Source organism: Mus caroli, unplaced genomic scaffold (assembly GCF_978045245.1).
Source record: "Mus caroli unplaced genomic scaffold, Mus_caroli_1 scaffold_5, whole genome shotgun sequence".
NCBI lineage: Eukaryota > Metazoa > Chordata > Mammalia > Rodentia > Muridae > Mus > Mus caroli.
In genome coordinates, this window is record NW_028227260.1 from 130998784 (window position 1) to 131025843 (window position 27060).

At 42.2% G+C, this 27060-nt stretch overlaps 1 non-coding gene and 2 pseudogenes across 1 annotated transcript; 1 reads left to right on the forward strand and 2 right to left on the reverse strand.

The window, feature by feature from the left end:
• Positions 1-1673: 1673 nt before the first annotated feature.
• Positions 1674-2804, reverse strand: LOC110287521 (actin, cytoplasmic 2 pseudogene; annotated as a pseudogene).
• Positions 2805-20549: 17745 nt separating this feature from the next.
• On the reverse strand, positions 20550-21503 carry LOC110287153 (methyl-CpG-binding domain protein 3-like 5; annotated as a pseudogene).
• Positions 21504-24343: 2840 nt separating this feature from the next.
• LOC115030173 (small nucleolar RNA SNORA48) lies at positions 24344-24480 on the forward strand. The gene has a single exon (XR_003835794.1). It is a non-coding gene; the product is annotated as a small nucleolar RNA SNORA48 (small nucleolar RNA).
• The last annotated feature ends 2580 nt before the right edge of the window (positions 24481-27060 follow it).

The window sequence follows — 27060 nt, forward strand, 5'->3', positions numbered from 1 at the left end:
GCAAAGCCGATGACGAGATTGTGTCAGATATTGCTCTTATTTTCCTCTATGTTCAAACTTAATCCAATCAAACCTGATAAATATGAACAAGGCCTGGAGTTGGCCTTGTAAGGAACTCCAGTAAGTTTTTAGCAGGTAGCAGGGTGAGGAATGAGACTCAGACCACTGGGGACCAGGGAAGAGTCTACATTTAAGCAATAGACCTGTTTCCTAAAAGGCTGGGCTCCCCTTATACCTGGGTAAGGACAGTACATGTATGAGTTGGTCCAAGTTGTCCTTAATGGGAGTTTCAGCACACAGCATTTTACCAACTGCAAGAATACACTGCCAGAACAAAACCTTCAGCTGTGGTGATGAACCACTTTCAAAGGACCTTATAAAACCCCAAAGTACTGGCTGCATTGTGTGATTCTCACTTAGCAGAATAAGCTCAGAAAGAAAGAGCCATGAATCTCTCTCTGATCATTCTGATTAATGTCCACACCACAGGAGAAGATAGTCTTATTTGTTTGCAATAATTTTGTGTGTGTGGTGCTGGCCATGGAACCCAGTGCCTCATGTATGCCAGGCAAGTGTCTTATTTCTTTCTAGTTTTATCTATTGAGTTCCTTAAATAAATGGCTTAAGTATCATTAAGTATGGGCGGGGGGGGGGGGGGGGCTGGAGAACATCCTTTTGTTCGTGCACTGAGGTAGGTACCAAAAGGTCTTGGTGGAGATGTGACAAAAATGCTGTCCAATTCAGTTCTTATTTTAATTTTACTTTTTTTTCCCAGTTACTGCAGCCCTTTTATTTTTCTTTATACAGTGACATGTTGCTGGGGCCTAATGTTCTCACTGAATAGTAGCAAAACAAAATTTGTCATTTCTTAAAGAATCTAGTACAAAAAAAAACTTACATAAATTAAAAAGATGAATACATTTACAGGTGTGGATGCAAATGTTCCCAACTCAAGGCAACTAACAACCCATGGTGGTCAGGAGGAAAAAAAAAACAGAACCGGAAACTGGGTCCTAAAGCTCGGACTTTCCCACCTTGTTGACTGGCAACTGGTTCAGGAGCCCTTGCCAGCTTCGGGAAACCTGGAAGTCTGCTGTCTGTTAATACCCTGCACAGATCACTACGTGGAGCTCACAGAGATCCACCAGGCGATGGATTTCTCTTTCACAGCATGCTCTCCCCAGCCACCAAGTGACCAAGCCACACGAACTAAGGACTAAATCAAGATATGCACCGGGTACTAAACATATACCAAGGGAAGAGTTAACTTGAATACAAGGTCAAAAATCAGCAACAAGTTCTATGATCCAGTGCTGATACCAGATACAAGTTTCAAGGACAAATTTCTTTTTTCTTTTTTTATTAGATATTTTCTTCATTTACATTTCAAATGCTATCCCGAAAGTACCCTACACCCTCCCCCGACCCTGCTCCCCAACCACCCGCTTCTTCCACCCACTCCCACTTCCGGGCCCTGGCATTCCCCTGTACTGGGGCATATAATCTTCGCAAGACCAAGGGTCTCTCCTCCCAACGATGACCGACTAGGCCATCTCTGCTACAAATTTCTTTTCAGAGGCTTATTCCAGTTTCATGAGGCTAGCATGAAGTGTGGCAAATCGATACTTCAGAACCAGCTCCTGCAGCAGATGCCTGGCACCTGCTCAGTCCATCTAGAAGCATTTTCAGTGGACGATGGAGGGGTCCAATTCATGGTACTCCTGCTTGCTGATCCACATCTGCTGGAAGGTGGACAGTGAAGCCAGGATGGAGCCACCAATCCAGACTGAGTACTTGTGCTCAAGGGGAGCAATGATCTTAATCTTCATTGTGCTGGCTGTTAGAGCTGTGATCTCCTTATGCATCCAGTCAGCCATGTCTGGGTACATGGTGGTACCACCAGACAGCACTGTATTGGCATACATGTCCTTGCGATGTCCACATCATACTTCATGATGGAGTTGAAGGTGGTCTCATGGATGCCACAGGACTCCATGCCCAGGAAGGAAGGCTGGAAAAGTGCCTCCGGACACCGGAACCGCTCATTGCAGATGGTAATCACCTGCCCATCGGGCAGCTCATAACTCTTCTCCAACGAGGACGGTGATGCAGCACTAGCTATTTCTTGCTCAAAATCCAGGACAACATAGCACAGCTTCTCCTTTATGTTACGAACAATTTAATTTCCCTCTCAGCAGTGGTGGTAAAGCTGTAGCCCTGTTCAGTCAAGATTTTCATGAGGTAGTCTATCAGGTCTGGGCCAGCCAGGTCCAGACACAAGATGGCGTGGGGAAGGGCATAGCCCTCATAGATGGGCACTGTGTGTGTGACCCCGTCACCAGAGTCCATGACAATGCCAGTGGTGCGCCCAGATGCATACAAGGACAGCACCACCTGAATGGCCACGTAATGGCTGGGGGATTGAAGGTTTCAAACATTATCTGTGTTATCTTCTCTCTGTTAGCTTTGTGGTTCTGGGAGGCCTCAGTCAGAAGCACCAGGTGCTCTTCAGGGTCCACACGAAGCTCATTGTAGAAGGTGTGGTGCCAGATTTTCTCCATGTCATCCCAGTTGCTGACAATGCAGTGCCCAATAGGATACTTCAGGGTCAGGATACCCCTCTTGCTCTGGGCCTTGTCATCCAGGTAGGAGTCTTTCTGGTCCATGCCCACCATGACGCCCTGGTGTTGGGGGTGCCCTACGATGGATGGGAACACGGCCCTGGGAGCATCGTAGCCAGCAAAGCCAGCTTTGCACACCCCGGAGCCATTGTCAACGATGAGTGTGGAGATTTCTTCTTCCATTATGATCAGCTAAGAACCGGCAACGGAGCAGCGGAAAGAAGCGAAGCTCAGTGTAAGCTGGCGGCAGAGTGTGAGACCCAATTCAGGTTTTAAATTCTCCTTTTTTTGCCCTCACTGTGTGATGTAATTCAATCCTTTTGCTTTTCATTTTGTCTTATCAGGACCCAAGAACTAGAATTATATCTAAGTTTCTATTTCTATTATTATCACTGTCAAGGCAGCTAGGACTCAAAAGCTGTTTCGTGAATAAACTAATGGCAGAAACTATAAATAAGTACACAGTTGCAAAGTCCCCCTGTACAGGGACAAAAATCCACCCCCCTCAACCCTCTGAGAGCGCTCAACGATGTTAAGTCAATACGTTCCAGACTCAATTAAATCCAAATCTGGGGATCTAGGAGTTAGGCAGAACATGTGCTAAATATGCATGAGCCCTGGGTTCCATCCCCAACACTGTAAAACTGAAGGGATGAACCAATGCAAAACTGCAGGCCTTAAGTGTCTTCTATTTTTATACTGTTTAAGATTTCAACCATCGTTGATTTCTTCATTCCATTTCCTGGAACTTCCTTTGCCGTTTTTACTTTTGCTTTTAATTTGTGTGTGTGTGTGTGTGTGTGTGTGTGTGTGTGTGTGTGTGATGTGTCTATTTGACTACTTGGGACCAAGGTTCCCACAGTGTGTGTCATCTAGAGGCCAAAGGACAATTTCATGGAGTGGGCAGGTTCTTTCCTTCCACTCCCTGTGGATTTGAGGGATTGAGTTTAGGTCAGATTTGCACAGCAAGTGACTTTGTCCAACGAGCCATCTCACTAGGCTCATTTCTCCTGTTTTATAAGGCAAAGAGAAAAATATGATATTTGTGTTTCTCTGTTTATTCCGAAAACTGCTTTCGTGCTTATTAAATGCAGCTCACATATGACACAATATTCCCTTGATTAGTACAACCAATGTTCAACTAAACTAAACCATCTTCTTAGATACACAAAACCGTGTACCACAGCTGATCTAGCCAAGCCACAGAATTTTTCTTTTCCCCAGTCATTGATGGCCACAATATGCTATGTAATTCAGCTATTAGTCACTTCAGCTCCTGTCTTCTTGTGTCTGAAGGTATAAGCACCTGGCTTTGGAAGGCAGATCCTCTGGGCATTGTGAATGCTTTAATCACTTTCTGTTGCTGTGACAAAATACCCAAAGTAAGCAAATTCAAAAAGGATTGGTGCGCTTTGGCTCAGAGTTTAGGATGTGTCCATCCGTGGGTACCAGGCTGCATTGTATTGGTCCAGTGATGAGGCAAAGCTGTAGTCACGGGGATGTGTTATAGGACAAAGCTGCTCATCTCGTGCAGCCAGGGGACAGAGGGAGCACCATAAAAGGGCCAAGGACAGGAATATCTAAGGAAAATCTGTCATTAGAGACATCCAAGTAGATTGCCATCTCCTAACTGCTTACTCAGCTATGAACTCATTAATGAGAAGAAAAGTCTATCCAACTGATGTGAGAATAAACTTAGGATTTATTCTATAAGAATCATTGTCTGCCGAAAATGCCACAAAATAATGATGTGTTGTCTTAACACAAGGCAAAGCTCAACAACAGCAAAGCCAAAACACTCAGGTAAACGTCTTTTCTCTCTCAAAAGTAGGTTCTTTACTGCCAGTTAAACATTTTTAAACTCCTTTGTGGATATCTAGAGACAATATGTGAGTCATGCAAGAGAAGCATTTTCATTCCTTGAAAGCCACACTTACTTTATGAAAAAATATTTTCCAACTTGCTTCCTACTCCTCACCCCAATGCTTGTCAGACTCAGCCTACCTAAGCTTCTTACAAATTAAGTCCACACCCAGAAGACCAAATATTGTCACTCTGATTCATAAGAGTGGGTTCTGAACGTAATTGGTAGTGAGGAAGGGCTCCCCTGAAATAACCATATCACTCCCAAAGGGATGGCATCTAGTTTTAGTTAAAGTATGTAAGTTATTTAAATAATGTGGGGCAGAGAGGTAGCTTAAAGTAGATGCTTGAAAAATCTAGCCACCTTTGTTTCTAAAAGTAGCAGCAAAGATAAAACATCTTGAGCCTGTTATAAATAAGTGCTTGGGGGTCTAGCTAGGCAGGAGAATACTTGAGCAACATGCACAAGGCTCCGCGTTCTGTCCCCAGAACGACACAAAAAGGCAATTGTAATAAGTAAATGGCCCATGTGTCTACATTTTATGGATCCCCAAATGAATGTTCAACAGCAAAGGCATAGAGCTCTGTGTGCTCGCACATGCCTAAAATCACAGCCATCAGAAGGAATAGGTGAAAATGAGAGTTTGAATTCAGTCGGCATACATAGAAAGGTCCTGTCTGGGAGGGGAAAGGGGAGAAGGTGTTTGTGTGTGTAAGCACATGTGAGTATTTATGTATATTTACTAATTGAAACTGGTGCTTTTTATTCCTTTTAATGCTAAGTATATAATGCAAATGGAGCGGAGATAGAAAGAGGATAGAGAGAAAGAGTCATTCTGCTTGGACTGGATTTAAGTATGGATTTACAAATGACGTGGATGCCTTTGCTTTACTACAGAGTTCACCGTCTTCATGTTACAGGGGGTTATTATGAACACATTAAAACCCATCATAATAAGACTTCATTTAAACTCAACAAAAAGGCAATTCAGTATCTGATAATCATGCTAACATACATAAGTTTTTTTTTCTATTTCCTATTCTTCTTTGGTATTTGAACATCAAAAACATTCAGTCAATGGAAGCTAAATTAATGAACTGAAAACTTTAATTTTAGTTCACTTGAGCATTTTACTGCTTGAATTGCTTTTTTAGGAATATAATAGAACATAATACCTGATCTCACTAAAGATCCTTCAAGTGTCATATACATTACTCCGCATGGACCCTTACTTAAGTGATTAAATAAGACGTTTTTCTCTTCTTTTCATAATTACATACTCAGAGGATTACGATACCATTAGTTTAATTGAAGACAAGTTTCAGTGTTTGGTAGGAGACAAACCTCAATCAGAACACAACAAGCAGAGCTAGGAAGCTGCTGACATTTCTTTCATTTAGAAAGAAGCAATAAAAATAAAGCAAGTGAATGTCAGCCAATATAACCAAGAACTATCGAATTTTCTGGAAGAGAAAGAGAAATTAACTTCCTCCTTCGGAACAGTTTCTGTAAACTCCTTAAGATAACTATAGATGGGAGCAGAGAAGGATATCCAGCGTATGAAGTGCCTCCTGTATGCTCATCCCTTTGGGCTCTGGCCTGAGCTAATCTTTTTTACTTGTTGTTTCAATGATTTATGTCCCAACTATTCTAGACAGTTTCTATGTTGTTTAAAAATGTTGACAACCATGTAAGAGTTTCAATATGTTTTAGCTTTGCATACAACAAAACTGCAGTTAGCTTGACCCAGAACATGAAATTAACTCACTTACCCAAGGTTGCATAGCAACAGTATGTTTGGTATATCTTACCAACACTCACATTCAAATGATAGCCTTTCAGCATTACAAAATCTCCAGCTAATACGTGTAAATGTTCAATTTCACTCATTAGTGTATATCCTGACTGGCCCATGAAAGTTTATTTTTCTTTTGTGTAAGACATGTGCTACCCAATTAGTAAAATCAAAGTAGTATTTTATTTAAAATTCACTTAGCAGTGGTTTCTTCTCATTTTAAAATTCCAAGTTTAAAGAGAAGGTTGCATTGATTAACAAAAGCAAGTTATGTATACAGCATATGTTCTTAGGTCACAGTGAAATCGTGCCAAAAATCAATCGCAAATGTCTTTCAATGCTTGATACTTAGAAAAATTCTAAAATGTCCTTAATGAATCAATCAACAAAAAAACATATAAGCACAAATGACCATGAGACCTCTGAAACTTCTTTCTACATGTTTTAAGACAACTGTATATTTTCAGTCTAATATTTGTATTCGTTTGTTGAGAATATTAAACCATTTATTTTTATTACATTTGCCTCTATGTTCCCTAATACCTCCCAGATGCACACATCATTCCCTGCCACCTTCAGACTTCATGTCCTTTTGTTTTTTTAGATTTTAGATAATACTCTGTTTCCCATTTGTGTTGACCATATATTCCTAGGTGTTGAGGCGATCGCCGAATGCCGATTGACTCACTATAAACCATACTCATAAAGAAAGCCGACTCTCCTTCCTCCAAAAAGCATCAATTGCCACTGTCACTGCTCATAGTGCCCTTCCCACTCCACTCTGAAATGTTAACTGGCTTGGTCTTGGGCAAGCAACCACCACTGCCTTGAGTTTATGAGAGCAGAGCTTTTATTCTGTCTAGAAGACATGGCTTTACACCAGTCCTCGCTTACCTATGGCACTTAAAATTATTCTGCTCCTTCTTCCACAGTGGTCTCTAAGCCTTGGTAAGGATAAGCAATATATTTTTTTATAATCAACATTTTCAGAACTCTAGGTTGCAACAAGCCTTTGGTTATTTTTCGTAGCTCTGAAAAACACTATGCGATGTGAATAACACAAACATGCTCAAATGGCTATAGTAATGTGATAAAATGAACTTTCAGACATAAATTTTACTGAATCGAGTAAGAGGTCCATTTTTTTATTATAAATGTGTCAATTTCTTCAAGAAAATATGACGGATGAATATATATATATATTACCTAGTAACAGAGTTTCAAACTGTGTAAAACTGACAGGATTGACAGTAAAACTACTTCGACAATAATAGTCTGAGTTTTCAATGTGTACCGCACATGAAATACTGCATACAACAACTAGCAAGATCAAGAAAACAATAATGAATAGATTCAAAGTGAACCAAATGACTTGAGTAAGTAAGTCACCACCAACAGACTCCTTTAGAACATGCCACCCGCCAAAGAACACACATTCTTCTCAAGAGCACTTCAAGACTGAGGAAGAAACCAGAAATGGAATTTTTAAATGAGTCCTGATAAAGCCGAATGGGCTAAAAAAATGTGCAAAGTATGTCTCCTCACCCAGGTTCTAGTAAGGAGTGACAGAAAAAAACTACAAATGGATAAAGAGCTAAATTAAAAAAAAGGGGGGGTTAAGGAAGAAATTATGAAAAGGTACTGAGATGAATGTAAATGGAAGCCCAGCAAAGAACAATGGAATGCCATGAAAACTGTGCTTAGAGGAACATGTAGAAGTGCGTGTAATTTTTAGTTAAAATCTGAGAGAAGTGGGCTACAGAGATGGTTCAGTGGTGCCTTGTCTGTCTTCAGTGGCAGAGGAAGCACCTAGCCTAGCAGAGACTTGGAGAGATACCCAGGGGGGAGATGGTTAGGACTGTGGGATGGGGTGACCAGGAGGGGGACAGTGAGCAGAATTAAAGTGATTAAGTTAAAAAAAAAGCACGTGCTGCTCTTGCAGTGAACCCAGATTCAGTTCCCAACACTCACATGGCGGCTCACAACTGTCTGTAACTCTAGTTCCAGGGGAACTAATTTACTTTTCTGACCTCAGCAGGCAGCAAGCATAAATAGGTACATATGTATACATGTAGGACAATACTCATATGCATATAATTAAAAAATATCTTGAAAGAAACAAAAAACATAGTCAGGCAGTGGTAATAATCACCGTACTTGGGAGGCAGAGGCAGGCAGATCTCTGAATTAGAGGCCAGCCTGGTCTACAGAGTGAGTTCTAAGACAGCAACAGCTATACAGAAAAACCCTGTCTTGAAACAAATAAACAAGTAAGCAAAACAAAAAAAGACACATAACTAACCTAACTTTAACTTAAGAACAATAAATGAAAATAATAATAATAATGATAATAATAATAAACTGAACCTAAAATAGAAGGAAGGAATGGAATATTAGAAGAGATATTAATGAACTAAAGAACTAAAGAAAAGTAATTGATAAATCAAATAAAACTAAATATTAGTTTCTTACAACACCACCAACAAAACTTGGCAAACCTTCAGAGTGTTCAAGAGGAAGGTAAGATTTATATTATTAAGACCAGCATTAAATGAGGGATACATGGACTAGACTTTGGCCATTATAGAGGGATTATCTAAGATAAGTAAAGCCACTGGCTCCAATCTCAATCACTGTAAAAACAAAACAAAACAAAACAAAACAAAAAGAGGAAAACAACAAAAAAGCAAAATTTAAAAAAGGATATTACTAAAAAGGGATATTTGAGACAGGGTTTCTCTGTGTATCCCTGGCTGTCCTGGAAATCACTCTGTAGACCAGGCTGCCTCAAACTCAGAGATCTGCCTGCCCTTACCTCCTGAGTGCTGTTATTAAAGGCATGCTCCATCACTTAATAATTATAATTATTTTAGCATTGTTATTTTTGAAAGAAAACAAGACTTAAAGGAAATATGAGAAAATAATAAACTCCTAATAAGCTACATGAGAGATGATATTATTTTTGATATCTTTAGGATATTTAAAATCTTTAAATATTTTTAAAACCTTTAAAATATTTTTTATATTCTACAAACCCAATAAAAGTGAAAATCCAATTAATCACAAAGTACATTTCTCAAATTTCAGGTAAGTCAATATTTTAATTCAAAAAGTTAAGATTTAATCCCTTGATGATTAAGCTTCACAGTTAGTAGGAAATGTTATTGACGTCAACAGGGATTACCATTCTATTGCCATTGTCACACACTAGCATAGGTATACGTGCCTCAAATGAAAACCTCATTGTCACCCAGTTCTAGATGTCAGAAACCTGAGATGAAATAAAAGTGCCGGCAGGACAGGTTCCTTCTGTGTGCTCTAAGGGCAAAAGAATTCTGCTTCCTGCCTTGGCCAGCTTCATCTGTCTGCCTGCATCTTCCTTCATATTAAAAATCAGCAAGGTCACTTCACATTGTTCCCTATCCCCATTCCCACACACACACATGCCAGTCCCCTTGCTTTCCGTCTGTTTCATAAGGATCCTTGTGATTTTGTGAGTTCTCTCTGTACAACCCAGGAAAAAATTTTTGTCTCTATAGCATGCCTTAGTCATGTACCATTTTTAACTGAGTCCCTGAGAAATATCCACAAATTCTGAAGCTTAAGTTGGGGAGATATTTGGAGATAGTACTTGTTGTAACTACTAGTAAGTTTGTTTTAATCTTAAACAAAAACAATTAATAATGAATAACAATATACAAAAAGTGATTGAACTGTTTTGAGGGCCTGGGAAGATGGCTCATAGTGTATGAGAGACAGAGAGAGACAGAGAGAGAGAGACAGAGACAGATGGAGATAGACAGAGAAAAACGGAAACAGACAGAGACATAGACAGAAACAGAGATACAGAGAGAAACAAACACACACACACACACACACACACACACACACACACACACACACACACACACACACACAGAGCGCGCAATGAGAGCAACTTTGGAACACATAGCTCTAAACGGAATGTCTCCATCAAATGTCTACCACAAATTTCATGGAACCCAGAGGAAGTGGAAAGAGTGTGAGAGCCAGAGGGGTGGAGTACCAAGTAAACAAGGCTCTCTAAATCAACTGAGCAAGGCTCATATGAACTCACAGAAACTGATAGAGCAAACACAAGGTCTGCACAGGTCTGCACCAGGTCCCCTGTGTATCTATTATAGCTTTCAGTTTAGTGTTTTTATGAAATTCTTGAGTGTGTTTATGAGTGGGTCACTGACTCTTGTGTCTTTCCTGGGCTTTTTTCCTCCTATTGATTTGCCTTGTGTAACTTCAATGTGATGGGTTTTATTTTATCTCACTGTTTTAGTTATATTTTGTTGTTAGAGACTGCTCCTCCTCCTCCTCCTCTTCCTCCTCCTCTTTGCCCTCCTCATCCTTCTCCTTCCTCTTCTTCTAATTCTTTTAGGGGTTCTCTGTGTATCTCAGCCTGTTCTGGACTTGCTTTGTAGACCAGGCTAGCCTTGAACTCACAGAGATCCACCTTTAAAGGCCTGTTTGTTTCTAATGAGACACAGAATGACAGAATGGAAGTGATCCAAATGGGAGGGGAGGTGGAGAAAAACTCGGAGTAGTACAGGAAGGGAATTGTAATCAGGCTACATTTTATGAGAAAATAATCTATTTTCAATAAAATTGAGGGAAAAGTAAGACAGGAATAAAACAACTATAGCTGTGATTCCAAATTACCTTTTGGTATACTTGGACATTAAAAAAAAATGTTTCCCACAACCTATGAAATAAGTGTCTACTTAACATGTAAGACAGTTGAAGCCACCCCTAATTCCAATTCTATGTATTTTTCTTTTGTTCTTTTGACAAAACCATACACTCAGCAAATTACTTCACCATTTTGTTTATGTACATTGTAGTGGCAGGGGTCCTCAGTGGAATTTACAAGGTAACTTTTGTGAGTCGTTTCCTTCCTTCTACCATGTGGGGCTTGGAGATTGGGTTTGGATTCACGATTAAGAACTGTTTGCAGTCAAAGTCGCCTCATCTGCCTACTTTTAATTTTTAAATAAAGGAGTTCTCAGCTAACAAATGTGACAGGGAACACTGTTTTCCTCTAAAAGCTTCGGTTCATAAAAACTATGAAGTATGTCCTATTAATCAGACTTGGCTTCTTTCTCCCACGCTTTAAAGAGAGGTTGGATTCTCCACTTTAGCCCTTTGTTGTTTGTGATTCAGTGGTTAAGGAAGGTTTGCCTCTTGGCCTGTTTGCCCTTTGTTCTCCTTTCTGGTTTCTACATCTCTCCCCCACCAAGCCCCCAGGGTTTATTCTTTCCTCCTGCCATTTTGGCTTTTCAGCCTTCCAGGCATAGGTTTGGCTGCAAGTGTCCCAGCCCACTTCTCAGGTTCATCTAACACGGAGAGAGTTTACAAAGCTGGACTGCTGGGTTACTGCTGCTGTTCCCACCATTAAGTAACCTTTGGAGATACTATTTGGACAGTATGACCCTGGGGTACAGAGGAAAGAACTCTAAAATAATATTGAATTTTAGTTGGTGGAGTTCTTTTTCTCAGAGGAGTGGGATAGTAATACTGATATTGCTTTCTGTGTGTTCTAGGACTGAACAAATAAGTAAATATAACATGGATCAAGAAAGGTAGATTTCTCATTGTCAGAGAAGACACCTACAAATATGAGAAATGGGAAAAGACCAGATTCAAATAAATCTATTTGTGCTGGTTGGATTCTGTTTGAACCAGTTGTGAGGTAAGAACAGGAGGATCAAGAGTTAAGGCCATTCTTAGCTACATAGCCGAGATGACTTGCAGTACATGAGACCTGTTCTCAATAAATCAATCAATCACACACACACACACACACACACACACACACACACACACACACAGCTTCTCTAGCTATTTTGGCTAAGAGGACCTAGAAGCAATGGGTATTCCTAAGGCTCTGCTCTTGGTTTCTAAATACAGAAAAGAATCTTGGCTCTATGAAGAAATGTCTAATTCAAGGCTAGGACAAACAAAAAGGGGAAAGATGAATCTGGAATGTCCTGGTGTACAAGAAAGTAAGACACTGTTCAAACGTGATAGAGATATGCCAAAAGAAAACAGGAGTCGTCATTCCAGTGTTTCCATTTGACCAAATTAGGGACAGTTTGAGCTTCTAAGTATATGACAGTTAACTTTACAGTTTAGTAAATGAAATTGGAGTCAAAAAGTTCACGCTAATAGAATTAAAAACCAACCAAGGATATTATTCTTACAGCTCCTATTTCCCAGCTGGTTCATTCTGCATCTTCTGCTTCTGTAGTTTCAGCTGCCTTCTCTAACAATAAGAAATCTAGCTTTCTCAATCCTAATTATATTTACTTATTTGTTCAGTCATAGAATACAAAGAAAGTAATTTGAATACCAACCAAGAAACGCAGAGCAATGATGGAATTGGAAACGCCGCTATGTGGCACCTATTAAAGTGGTAATTACTGTAGACAAAATTCAAATAAATCTATTTGTGCTGGTTGGATTTTGTCAACTTGACACAAACCTGGACATATGTGGGAAGAGGGACTCTTACTTGAAAAAAAAAATACCTCCATCATGTTGGGCTGTAAGCAACTCTGTGGGCTTATTTTCTTGATTGATTACGGGGATGGCAGGAACCAGCCTGTGTGGGTGGTGCCACTCCTGGTCCTGGATGGTATAAGAAAGCAGGCTGAGCAAGCCATGAGGACAAACCAGTAATCAGCTTCCCCTCCATGGCCTCTGTATCAGCTCCTGCCTCCAGGATCCTGCTGTGACTTCCTGCTCTGACTTCCTTGGATGATAGATTTATAAGCTGTGTGAAAAAGTAGACCCTTTCCTCCCCAAGCTACTTTTGGTCATGTGGTTTCAGCACAGCAGTAGAAACTCAACTGAGACAGTGCTGTATAACATTTGTGGAGTAGCAGGATATTCAACAGTTTTAAAATACTTTTCCATGACAAGCATATTCACTGGAAAGAGAACAGACAGCTGTTTTAAAATAAGAAAAATCCGATGGCTATCACCTTAACCAAAGAGTTTGAAGGATTATATTATGCTAAAAAAGTGATACATGAGGCATATCACTGAAAACTCATGTCATCATTATTTAAATTATTTTTAATTAAAACACTACCTCTCTCTTTCTCTCTCTCTCCCCCTCCCTCTCCTCTCCTTTCTCCCTCTCTCCCTCTCCCTCTCCCTCTCCCTCTCCCTCTCTCTCTCTCTCTCTCTCTCTCTCTCTCTCTCTCTCTCTCTCTCTCTCTCTATGTGTGTGTGTATTTGTATTTGTATGTTTCTATGTGGAAGTCAGAGGACAACTTGTCAGAGTCAGGTCTTTCACTTCACTCCTGGGATTGAACTCAGGTCATCAGGCTTGACAGTAAGTGCCTTTATTCTCTAAGCCATCTTCTTGCTAACCTCCACTGTTTGAAACCAGGTTTTGCTGTGTAATCCTATCTAGCTGGCCTGGAGCCTGATTTGTAGATCATGCTGGCCTTGACATCACAGAGATCTACCTGTCTCTGCATTGTGAGTCCTGGGAACAAAGGAGTGTGCCTCCATATCCAGCTACAATTATTTTTTATTTATTCTTTTTTTTTTTTTACAGTCCAGACTTTATCCCCCTCCCAGTCCACCCTCTGACTGTTCCACATCCCACACCTCCTCCCATGTCTCCAAGAGGATGTCCCCACTGTCCTACCCCCACCCCACCAGACCTCCCCACTCCCTGGGGTCTCAAGTTGCTTGGGGGTTAGGTGCATCTTCTCTCAATGAGTCCAGCCCGGCAGTCCTCTGTTGTATGTGTGCTGGGGGGGGACAGTGATGGGGGATTGGAGCAACTCATGAATGCTGCCTGGTTAGTGGCTCAGTGTTTGAGAGATCTCAGGGGTCCATCTTAGTTGTGACTGCTGGTCTTCCTATAGGGTTGCCCTCCTCCTCAGCTTCTTCCAGCTTTCCCCTAATTCAAACATAGGGCTTCAAGTGGAGGGATGGAGTTGCCATCCTACAGTCAAAAACTCTAACCCAGAATTGTTCCTGTCTGAAAGAACTGCAGGGACAAAAATGGAGAAGAGCCTGAAGAAAAGGAGGTACAGTGACAAGCCCAAAGTGGGATCCAGTTCAAGGGGAGGTTCCAAGGCCTGACACTATTACTGAGGCTATGGTGTGCTTACAAACAGAGGCCTGTCATGACTGCCCCCTGAAAGGCCCAGTTGAAAGAGTCAGATACAGGTATTTATTTTTAATTTTTATAAGTATTTCCATAGGTCTTGATGTGTAGTAGCATCATTAACTAATTTAATTTCTTTAAACATTTTCAATGTAATATTTTTATTCATTTTTGAGAATTTCATGCATGTATACACTATATTGTGATCATATACCCCCTGACAAATTGCCCCTATATTCTCCTGGGCATATGTGTCATACCCCCAAACTTCATACCCTCTACTTTTTAATAACCCATAGAATGAAATCTGTGATGACCATGTATTCATGGGTGTAGTGCTCCACCATAGTGTGGTCAAACTGCCAGGGGCAGACTCCCTCTCCATCTCCCAGATGCTATCAACTGTCTGTCAGTCATGCTCCTCTGCTAGGGGTGGATGACTTTTGAGTCACTTCTGCCTCGCTGGAATGTTGGCTGACTAGATCTTGTGTAAGTCATCTAACTAACCTCCAGAGCTGCAGCTCTGGGATAAGTTACTTTCTGGGTCAAAATGCCTGAGGGAAGATCTAAGGATGAAAGGACCGTTTGGGGTCATGATTTCAGATGGCTTGGTCATGTTTAGTCATCCGCAGTGCATATGAGCATGTGGCTGTGTATTTTTCACTTCCTGGCTTAGAAGAGGTTGAGAGAAGAATGCAGGAAGAGACTAGGGTATGTAGTCAAACCCATGGATACACTACCTCTGGTCTACTTGCTCCAAGTAGGTCTTCCAGCATTCACCATTTCCCAAAAATGACATCAAACCAGACCCCGTCAAGGGATTAATCTGTTTTTTCATTCAGCCTGAGCCATCCTGATTAAATGGTGTAGGAATACCCTTACACATACACCCAGAAGTAGGCTTTGTTAAACTTCTGGGCTTAACAAAATCCCAGAAGTTCAAATCTCTTTTGTCTTCTTTTGTCTTGTTTTTCAGAAGGAGGTTCAAAGACAGTTTTATTAGAGTTTAAAAGAAGGGCCCCAGGGCAGGCAAGCTGTAAATCTTGGCAGCTGTGCAGAAGAGGACAATGGAAGGAGGAAGCAAGGGAACCTCACTGTTCATAATAAGCCTTGTGGCAGCAAGGAGGAAGGGTGGAGCTTCAGAGTCCAAGAGGAAAAGGGCCCAGTGTCCTGGACAGCATTCCAAGACCTGAAAGTCAAAATGGGAAGAAGAAAAGGGGAACATGACAGTTTTCTGAGTCACAAAGGCAAGTAAGCTTTAGCACTGCTGCCTGGCAGTGGTTCCCTAAGTGGCTGTCTCCTGGGCAGTTCTCTCATTTTAGTGATTGGAATAGTACTCTTTAATTAATTTATTCATTCATTCATTCACACCACAAATGCACATTTCAGGTCTCTTCCTCATACGGTCCCTCTGCCTATCCTCTTTACCTGCTCTTCTGAGAGGGTAGCTCCCATCCCCAGTGTGCCCCACCCTGGAACAGCAAATCTCTGGCAGATTAGGTAGGCACTTCCTCTCCCACTGAGACCAGACAAGGTAGCCATGAAGACTGAGCTGCCTGTCTGCTACATATGTGCTGGAGGTGGTGTGTGTGTGTGTGTGTGTGTGTGTGTGTGTGTGTGTGTATGTGTATGTGTGTGCTCATTCCAACTCCTATATGTTCTTTAGTTGTTGGCTCAGTCTTTGAGAGCTCCCAGGGGTCCAGGTTTGTTGACTGTGTTGGTCTTCCTGTGGGGTTTCATTAACCATAAGGTACAGAATACCCATGAAACATGCCACAGACCCAAAGAAATTAAACAAGAAGGAAGGACTAAGCAAGGATGTTTGAATGACACTTAGAAGAGAAAATAAAATAGTTATAGGGAGGGAACTGAGTGGGAGAGGAAAAGGGGAGGGGAATGGGAAAGCCTTATCAGGAGCAAGGAGAGACTGGAAATAGGCCCAGGATGCCAGAAGAATGAATGGAAATCTGCTGTTGGAGGTGGGTGGCATCTCTAAGAAGTCCCAGAGACTTGGGATAGGGGAGGCTCCCAGGAGTCCATGTGAGTGACCTAAGCCCAGATGCCCAACAATGAGGACATGGAACCTGAAGAGGCCACTTTCTGTAGCTACACAGGTCTCCCGGGGAAGGGATAAGGGTACCAACCAACTTGAAACTTTCCACCCAAAATTTGTCCTGTCTAAAAGACATACAGGGATGAAGCAGAGACCAAAGGGAAGACCATATAATCATATAACCATAATACACTAGTTATAACCAATAACTAGCCCAACTTGAAACCCATGGACAAGCACTAATCCATGTCAATATTAATGATACTCAGTTATGCTTACAGACAGGAGCCTCGCATAACTGTCTTCCAAGAGGCTCTACCCAGCAGTGGATTGAAACAGACGCAGATACCCACAGTCAAACATTAGACGGAGGTTGGGGACACTTATGGAAGAGTTGGGGGAAGCATTGAAGGTCCTGATCAGTTCTTAACCAGTTGATTGGAACATCAGGATGAATTTTATAACCACAGCACTAGGGAAGCCAAGTGAGGAAGAATGTGAGTTTGAGGCCAAGCAGGACTATACATTGAGACCCTGGCTCAACTCACTACCTCTCCCCTACCCAAAAGTTACTGCAGTATTAGCAGCCCTTGTTTCATAGGTAAGGAAACTGAAGGTGTCTCAAGTCATACAGCCAATAAGTAAATGGTAGGCTCAGACCGCGTAGGCAGTCTATACTTAAAAAAAAAAAAAAAAAAAAAACTAGGCTAATTGATAATTTCTTCTGCTACTTCTAACAGTTACTTCTTCATATTTCAAGGCTTCTTAGACAACTAGTACCCTCTATACTACTTAACAGCAGTATCATCCTTGGCCTTTTATCATTTTCTTTAAAAACAGTTTTTGCCTTTTTTATGTTTTCCATATAATACATTTTAATTTTATTATTGTCCCTCCCCCAACTTCTCTGAGATCTTCCCCACCTCTCTACCTATCCAACACTACTTTCTCTCTCTCTTAAACATACTCTCTCTCTCACCTTGGCTGGCCTAGAACTCACTGTGCAGACCAGGCTGGCCTTGAACTCAGAGAAACCCAAAGGCCTCTGCCTCTCAAGTGCTGGGGTTAGAAATGTGCATCATCATGCTTGGCTCTTTTAAAACATGTAATTTGTTTATTCACTCACTAATTTTTATTTACTATGTGTATAGCGGGGGTGGGGCACACATCTGTTAAGACTCAAGTGTAGAAGTCAGAGGACAGTGTGACAATTTTCTTAAGTCTGGTCTCTTCTTCCACCATGCAGAGACAAGTTCTACCTAAGTTGTACGTGTAATCCTCCTGTCTCAGCTTCCCCATGACAATTCTCTGCTTTATGTCCTTAGGACAGTAACCAGAGGCTTTGAAATATGTTATAAAATTTTCAGTATTCTTGTGTTGCTGGGGAGAGGATCTGCTGATGCTGATCTGGGACTGGAACTGACACCCATATGTTTGCCCATTCCTCCGTTGTCTCAAGTATTTTAAGTAAAATAGTGAGTGGGTTATATTTCTTTTTACATCATAACTGAGCAGATGTGACCTGGACAAATGGTTAAGAGTTGGAAACTGTAAGTAACCCAAGCTTACTGAGGCAGTGCTGCCAAGTAAGTTTACTGTGTCCCCGACTCCTGTTCTGTGCTTCACTGACCCTCCCTTCCACACACCTTGGGCAGTGGTAAAAATTCCAGGACAATTATTATCCTAAGAGGATACACCAAATTTTTTTCCAGTGAGTATTAGTATATCAATTTTGTTTACTAAGGAGCTGATACACAGACTATGTCAAACCCAAATTAAAACCATGGCTTTGGACACTTATAGGGCACTTTGAATAATCATTTTGAACCTCAGCATTTGAGTCTGCAAAATAGGAATAACAAAATATAGACTACTCTGAGGAAAGCATCTCTAGGTGTAAATAGAAAGTGGCCCAGAATGAGGATTGGTTTGTAGCTACTTCTTTCCATCTCAGCATCCTGTTATTAAAGAGAAGGTGCTTGCTGGCTACTCATTGCTTCCCTCTGCAGACTGTTGCTTAGTTTCTTGTTCCCTGATGATATCTCTTAGATGTTATGTTGTACAACTGACGCACATCCTTAATGCTTTACATAATATTGTGCTTCAACTAATATTAAATTTAGTACTTTACATAATAATGCAGGGGCTGAACTTCTTTGCAGACCGATACAGTCCAGATAGGGGGTCATTTTGATCTGTTTTTTTTTAATTTGGGGTTCCTAATTCTATCACTTCTTGCCTGTTTATGTGTCTGTCCCATTAACCTCTGTTATCAGGGCATCTAGAAATAGTGAAGTAATTTACTAAATTAGTACCCTGAAGTTCAGAGGGCAATTGTTTTATGTAACTGTTTTAAAAGATTCATATCCTCCCCAACGTAAGCAGTCCTGTAAATCTGTCCAACTTAAGTGTGTTATGATTGGGATAGATTAACCTTCTTCCATTAAAAGAGAAACAGAGAACTTTGTGTTGCAACCAAGGTGAACTGCTTTGTGTCTTTGAGAGATCCACAGAGTAGCTGTGTAATTATAAGCTAACACTTCATTTTTCAGCCTCATGAAACTGATACAAATATTGAGTCTTGTGTTTTGTGTTTTGTGTGTGTGTGTGTGTGTGTGTGTGTGTGTGTGTGTGTACATACATGTGTTCATGGAGGAGGATATCGAACATGGTCTTGAATGTTCATGGAGATATAGGGACAAGTCACCAAAGGTGACTCTAATAAGAAATTGCACTTATGCAGGAATCTATTCTAAGTACTTTATGTGTTAATTTATTTGATGCTCACAACAACAACCCCAAGAAACCTATGATTATTGGGAATACTGAGGCACAGAAAAGTTAAATGGCTTTCCCATGGTCAAATAATTGGCTCACAAAAGAAGACTCTGCCAGTGACAGTGTCACTTGTTATGGTTGGAATTAGTAGTATCTCCCACAGTCTCATATTTTGTTCTTAGGTTTTGAAAGTCATTGAACTTTGTTTTATAATGGAAACCTTTATTGATAGTTTAAGATTGCAACAGAGAGTTCCACAAAAACAAACAAATCCCAAGACAATGATGTAGAAAGCTGTAGTACATGGGTCACCGTTCATTAATATTAGTGTTAACAACTTAAATACTTAGTATAAAACACTAAATAACCCTTCAGGCTAGATTATTCCTGGAGACTGAAAATGAATAAAAATAACTACAATTGGGTATGGGATTCTTGCCTGTAATCATAACATTCATCAAGCTATGACAGGAGGATCAAATGCAAGGCCTACCTGGCCCACATAGGGAGACTCCAGTAATCACCAATTTTTTTTTAACTGTAACCTGAAATTAAACAATTTTGAGTAAAGAGCTCTTCTCCCAGTAAAGCTAATATAAAGAGATCTACTTGTTAAATCTTAGACACTGCTCTACAGACTGGCTTAGCAACCTGCTGAGGTGTCTCTCCCTTGTCAGGCCTGAGGCAACCAGAGGTCCAGTCTTAGCAATTAGTGGTCCCCTGGTAGAGAGCAACAGAAATTTAAATTCAAGGCCTCAAGGCCATAAGATCTGCTTAGCCTAAGTTAAGCTTTTGTAACTACCTAGTAGCGTCACAAAACTACCTGCTAAAAACATAGACCTTTCTCATCTAAATTCTGTAAATGAAGGCATTTCCCTTGCTCTGTGGGTTGCTGTGGAATCTATCCCAGAGTCCTACTGTGGATCATAAGTGACCAAAAGAATGTTTTCACGTGAATTCTCTTATAGAACATTTCTATCCAAACTGGAAACACCATTATTTAAAACACTACTGCTTATATTTTTTTGCCTTTCCAAACGCTTAAAAAGGAGTGAGTTGGGTTTATTAAAGTTGTTATTTAAAGACATACAAGTAATGATGGGTGATGGTGGCACACGCCTTTAAACTCAACACTCTGGAGGCAGAGACAGGGTTCCAGGACAACCAGGGTTACATATGGAAACCCTGTCTTGAAAAACCAAAACCAAAACCAAAACAAAAAAAAACAAAAACAAAAAAACAAAAAACAAAAATAGTTCCTTCAAGAACTTACAGAGGTCTCAACACCATGTTTTCCTCTCATCTTTTCTCCCCATGTTTTCTGTCTGCCTGGCAAGTCTGTCTGCCTCCAAGGACTCTGCCAGTATCTTCCTGGCTTTCTTTACCTTCCAGGTCTGTCTCCGGATATCTGCAATAGTTCTTTTTTTTTTTTTTTCTTCTTTTCTTTTTTTTTTTTTTTTTTTTTTTTTTTTTTTTTGGTTTTTCGAGACAGGGTTTCTTTGTGTAGCCCTGGCTGTCCTGGAACTCACTCTGTAGACCAGGCTGTCCTCGAACTCATAAATCTGCCTGCCTCTGCCTCCCGAGTGCTGGGATTAAAGGCGTGCGCCACCACACCCGGCTTGCAATAGTTCTTCTTGTATGCAGTAAGATGGTGACAGATGAAGAGGCACTGGCATTGTTACCCCTGGACTGGAGAAAGAAGGCGACAGATGAAGAGACACTTGCTCAGTCTTTCCCAAGCATCGGGGTTGGGCAGAGGTGACTTCTCCAGGCGTGAGCTGATGATCCTCAGTACTACTTTGCTCATTGGCTTCATCCTGCATTCCCAATGTAATTCCTTCTGCAGGCTTTGTGAGCTTCAGTGGACATGGTAGGCTCCCTTTACTCTCTCCAACTTGATGGTTCTGTAGTCTCTTCAATGCACAAAGCTGCCAGGGATTCTTCAGCTGTGCTTCCTCTCTCCTAGACCTGGTTTCATTCTCAGTGTACAAAGTTATTGTGGTCACAGGCTATGGAAGATGTAACCAACTGCTCAACAACACAGGATTTCTGGAAGTAACACCAGGTCGGTGTTTGGCCTCTGTCTTCCTCTGGGCAACCTTGATCTCTCTTCTCTTCTGTAATTTGTTGGGTGTCATACTTCTTGTGAACCTTCCTATCAAAGGCTGGCTTGAAACTGAGTTTCTTTCCTGAAGACCCCTCCATGGTTGTAGAATTTGTCCTAAAGGCTCCATTGCAGAGATGCAGACAAGGCTTGAGTTGCTGGAAATGGCCAAGTCATTGAACTTTTAAGTGGGACAAAAGTGGGATGACAAAAGAAGGTCCCTTGGGAAGACCTTTTAGGGTAATACCTGCTTCTTATTCTAGCCATTGTCTCTGTTTCCTGGCCTATGACTACAGTGTGAATACATGCTCTTGCCACTAGGGATAGAGACACTTCCACCATCATGACAAGACCATTGGAATAAACTGAACTCTCTTTCTCTCTCTCTGAAACCATGAGTCAGTTTTTTGTTTGTTTGGTTTGGTTTTTTGTTTTGATTTTTGTTGTTGTTGTTGTTGTTGTTTTTTGTCAAGTCTTTGGCCATATGGTCTCTAAGGAACTTAAACTCTCTTGTTTGCATATGATGCTCAAATGCTATTTCACTATTCTTCACCCTAGAAGTATGAACAAAGCCTTCCTCGTGTGAAAAAAAAAAAAAACCCAGTGTCTGCTGCTCTTCTGGCACCGCACCACTGTCAGCAGCAGTGTGGTTCAATGGAGTCACCTCTATCCATCCTGACAGAAGTCTACTCTTCGGCCACTAGAATACGTGTGACTCCAGAGTTTCATGCCATCAGCCCCTGAGAGCTGAGTTGAGGCTGTTAGCCAACTAGTGGCTACATACATTTCCTGACTCATTGGGTCTAGGGAGCTTCTGCATTGACTTCTTAACCCGAAGGGCAACACACAGGCTGCTGGCTTTAGAAGCAAGAGCAACTTTGGAGTTACATTTGTGAGAAAGAGCTCCCAGAAAAATGCCATCAGGCATCAAGCCCTAGGATTCTTTAAGGCCAGGGTCAGTTTATGTCCTTAAACATAGGAAATAGGACTGCTAGCCCATGCTAGACTCCTGTCTATGTTGGGTTCTATTTGTCTTATTAAATGATTCTGTGAGCACTGGATACATTCTGTTTAAGTCACATTCTGAGTCATACTGCCAATGGCGCACTTGGTTTTCATTCAGTGGTATAGTACTTGCCTAGCATTCATGAAGCCCTGGGTCAAATACACAGCACTGGAAAAAATTGTTTGATGTGATATTGCTTCTGGAGAGACTAGCTAAAATATCATCAGCAATAAAATTCAGCTTCAGCTCAAGTACATCTTGTTAGTTTGCTGACCATCAATGAGGAATGTTTGCTGACATTTGTCCTGTTTTAGGGGGGTTGAAAAAAGAATAAGGAAGCTCAGAGAATGAAAGGAAATATGCAGTGTCTAGGGGTGGGAGGCAGAGTGACTCTCTATATAAAGTACCAGAAACCTGGGATGTGATAGATTCAGGACTCAATGTGTGGGTGACCTTAGCCAAAATGCCCAACAGTGGGGGGAGAGAACGCCAGGAGTCCATCTCTGGTAAATAGACAGGGCCTCAAGTGAAGGAACAGGGTTACCAACCCACAGTCAAAATTTCTGATCCAGAATTGTTCCTGTCTAAAAGAACTGCGGGGACAAAAATGGAGAAAAGACTGAAGGAAAGTCGGTCCAATGGCCTGCCCAACTTGGGATCCATCCCATAAGGGGGCACCAAGGCCTGACACTATTACTGACGCTATGGTGTGCTTACAGACACAAGTCTAGCATGGCTGTCTCTGAGAAGCCTTACCAGCAGCTGACTGCAACAGATGCAGGTACACCCAACCATTGGACTGATGTTGGGGACCCCTATGGTTGAGTGAGGAGAAGAATTGAAGAAGCTCAAGGGGAAGGTGATTCCATAGGAATACCAGCAGTCTTAACAAACCCAAACCCTGGGCCCTTCCAGAGACTGAGCCACCAACCAAGCAGCATACACCAGCTGGTCTGAGCTCCCCCCGCCCTACCTGCCCCCAGCACATAGGTAGCAGAGGACTGCCTGGTCTGACCGTAGTGGGAAAGGATACCTGTAATCCTTGAGAGACTTGAGGTTCCAGGAAAGGAAGGTGTGCCTGGTGGAGAGAAGGAGAAGCACCCTCTCAGAGGCAAGAGGGAGGAAGAATGGGATGAGGAACTGTGGGAAGGGATACTGGGAGGGGGCAATGGCTGGAATGTAAGTAAATGAAATAACTACAAAAAAAAGAACCATTGTAATTCAACCATCAATAATTTTGATCAAATTTCATTTCTTTCTTTTTCTATACCTACCTTAGTTATGGTTGCTGTTGCTGTGGTGAAACACCATGACCAAAAGCATCTTGGGAAGGACAAGTTTTATTTCACTCACAGTTCCACATAGCAGTTCATCATCAAAAGCAGTGAAGGCAGGAATTCAAAGCAGGAACCTGGAGGCAGGAGCTAATGCAGAGGCCATGGAGGGGTGATGCTTACTGGCTTGTTCCCCAGAGTTAATTCAGCTTCCTTTTGTTGTTGTTGTTGTTTTTTGTTTGTTTGTTTGTTTTTGTTTGTTTGTTTTTGTTTTTCGAGACAGGGTTTCTCTGTATAGCTCTGGCTGTCCTGGAACTCACTTTGTAGACCAGGCTGGCCTCGAACTTATAAATGCACCTGCCTCTGCCTCCTGAGTGCTGGGATTAAAGGCGTGTACTACCACACCCGACTCAGCTTCATTTTTAATAGAACCCAGGACCACCAGTCCAGGGTTGGCACCACCCACAATGACTAGACACTCCCACATCAAGCACTAGTTAAGAAAATGCCTAATAGGCTCGCCTATAGCCTGATCTTATGGAGGCATTATTTTTTAATTTTTAAAATTTAAATATGAGGGTCTCTCATATGGCTAGAACTTGTGGCTGGTAGACATAAACTAGCCAGCTCACACACCATTGGAGATCTTCATTCCTTTTGATTCTCCTTTAGAAATATCTTGCCACTCCCAGGCAATGAGCAAAGAGACACCTTGTTGGTGGTATTGTTCTTATATCAACCAAGAACAGAGCAGATGACTGTCCTTTGTTCATCCTAGCTTGGTCCTGGCTTGGTGGCCAAAGCTGTCTTATGCCTAGGACCCATCAAATCAAATCTAATCAAATCCAGGCAGTGCAAGTACAGAAGAAGGAAGACAGAGACTGTGGACTGCAATGCCACCCACAGACCTGCCCCTCCAGTGTATGGCATAGGCATGTCATAGACACCTACACACCACACATGTGGATGAAAGATGTCACCCAGGGGCCTGCCAGCCACATGGCCAGCCTGGAACTGGAAGTAACATTAGAGAATGTAGTGGTCAGATGGGAGAGAAAACAGTGGAATGGCTTGAGCATTATGAAGAAGGACTGGAGACTGGAGGGTGGAGAGGAGTAGCCTATTTTTTTTTTTGAGTATCCAGTCCTGCCACCTGGGGCCATGGGGGGGACCCAGTCTGAGCTCCTGATGAGGGCCATGTCTGAGTCCATGACTATCAGTGGCAGGGGTTGATGTCGATGTCCCTGGTTCATATTACCACCAGAGAACATGGGGATGTCCCTGGTTGGGGTAGTAGTTCTGGACCTCCTGGATGTTCAGGAGCTATATAGAACTGGCCCTGCTCCACACTGGATATGAGGCTCTGGGGAGCTGGCCCCATCTCTCACCTGGCAGCACTCTGGAGAGTGGGCCCTGTGCCTCATCCAGGCAGAACAGTGGAGCTGGCCCCAAGGGCATTCATCTGCTGAGCTGCAGAGGTGATGCCCCTCCCCTTCATTTAGCAGTTGGGAAAGATGCCTACAGGGCCAGGAGCTCAGGAAAGCTAGCTCTGTCCCTTACTAGCTGCAGCACTCAAGAGACCTGGGCTAAAGCCTCTCCTGGACAGCACAGCAGACCTGAATGTAGTGTTGGGGGAACAGGTGAGCCAGCCCAAAGGGCAAGAGCACAGGATATCTGGCCCTACCACTCCTCCTTGCCTCTTGCCACATATGAGTCAGGAGATCTGGTCTTGGGGTCATGAAGTCAGGAGAGCCTGTCTTGCGCTTTGCCTGTTGCAACACTCTAGAAAGCAGGCCCTGCATCTCTCCAGGGCAGCATAGTAGTGATAGCCCTGGTTGAGATAATGCAGGTGAGCCAGCCCTGAGGATGAAAGCTAGGGAAAACTGGCTCCACCACTAGTATGCCTTAAGGTAATGTAGGTATGGGGGTGGTGCCTTCTCCCCCTTCTCCCTCACCACCTGTTGTAGTTGGGAGAGCTGGCCCTGGAGGGCATGAGAGTTGGAGAGCTAGCCCTACCACATTACTGGGTGTTGCAATCTGGAGAACCAATCTGGAGAACCGGCCCTGCATCTCACCTGGCCAACACAATAAAGCTGGCCCTGATGGTGAAGGCATGAGTGAGCCAGCCCTGAGGGCATGAGAGCAAGAAAGCTGACCCTGCCTCCTGAAGAGGTCAGCATTGGGTGGCCTAGCTAGAGCAGTGATGGAGAGCTCACCCCATGGTGCTGATAAGGGAGAGCCTACAGGCTGACCAGCTCATCTATCATCCAAGCCCAGATCCAGGGTTCTGGAATGACCCATCCCTAAATCTATTTCATCTACGAATGGTGCTGTGGAGGGGGCTAGTCTTGCTGTTTGAAACTTGCAGGATCTCCATGACACAGGGCAATGACAGGATAACCAGGAGGAGTTCCAATGAGGATCCAATATTAATGGTGTCACAGAAGCCAGAGATCTCAAACCAGACCAATGACCCATTACAGTAAACATTTGCAAGTGAAGATTTGTGGACAGAGGGATAAACTGCGGAACACACTGTGACTGTGACTTCCTACAGATTCCAGAATGAGAGGTTTTTATGCTTTGTGGTTGTTTGTTTGTGTGTTGTTGTGTTTGTTGTTTTTTGAGGGAGGTTGCAAGAGTGAGAGTCAGATATGAAGGAAAGGAGTGACAAGCAGGACTGAGGTACTTTATATGAAACTCACAAAGAGTCAATTAAAAGTTCAAAAGAAAGAAATATCTAGGGGAATGCCAGGTCAGGGAAGTAGGAGTGGGTGGGTTGGTGAGCAGTGGAGCAGGGAGGGGATACGGGGATTTTCAGAGGGGAAACGAGGAAAGGGGATAACATTTGAAATGCAAATAAAAAATATATCTAATAAAAGAAGAAATAGGGAGGAAAGTTTTGGTAAACAAGAGTTACATCTATGAACTAAAAAGTCATTCTCCTTTGTTAATTCTAGCATGGTGTTAGCTAGCCACGTGTCCAATCAAATAAAGGCATTTGATACATTGTCTACTTAAAATTATTTCCTCTTATGAACAAGCACAAATGACTGATTAACCAGCATTCACTAATATCACTCCCTAGAGGATTTTTAGGTTGTTTTGCTTTTAGTCAGGATCTCCCAGTACAGATCAAACTAGCCTGGAACTCATTCTATGGCTCACAGTGGTGTTCAGCTCATGCCCATCTTTCTGCCCCCGCCTCCTAAATGCTGAGATTATAAGCAGGAGTTACCTCACTCCTTCAAGGCTGCTAGTTCTTGAATACCCGGGTGCTGAAAATGTGAACAGGGATTTTGGCCCCTTGTGTTGTTTTGGAATCCCAGCAGAGAGACCAGGAGGCTAAGGAGCTGGTAGAAGAGAACAGACACAAACTTCTCTTGCTTCTGTTGCCAGGCTATTTG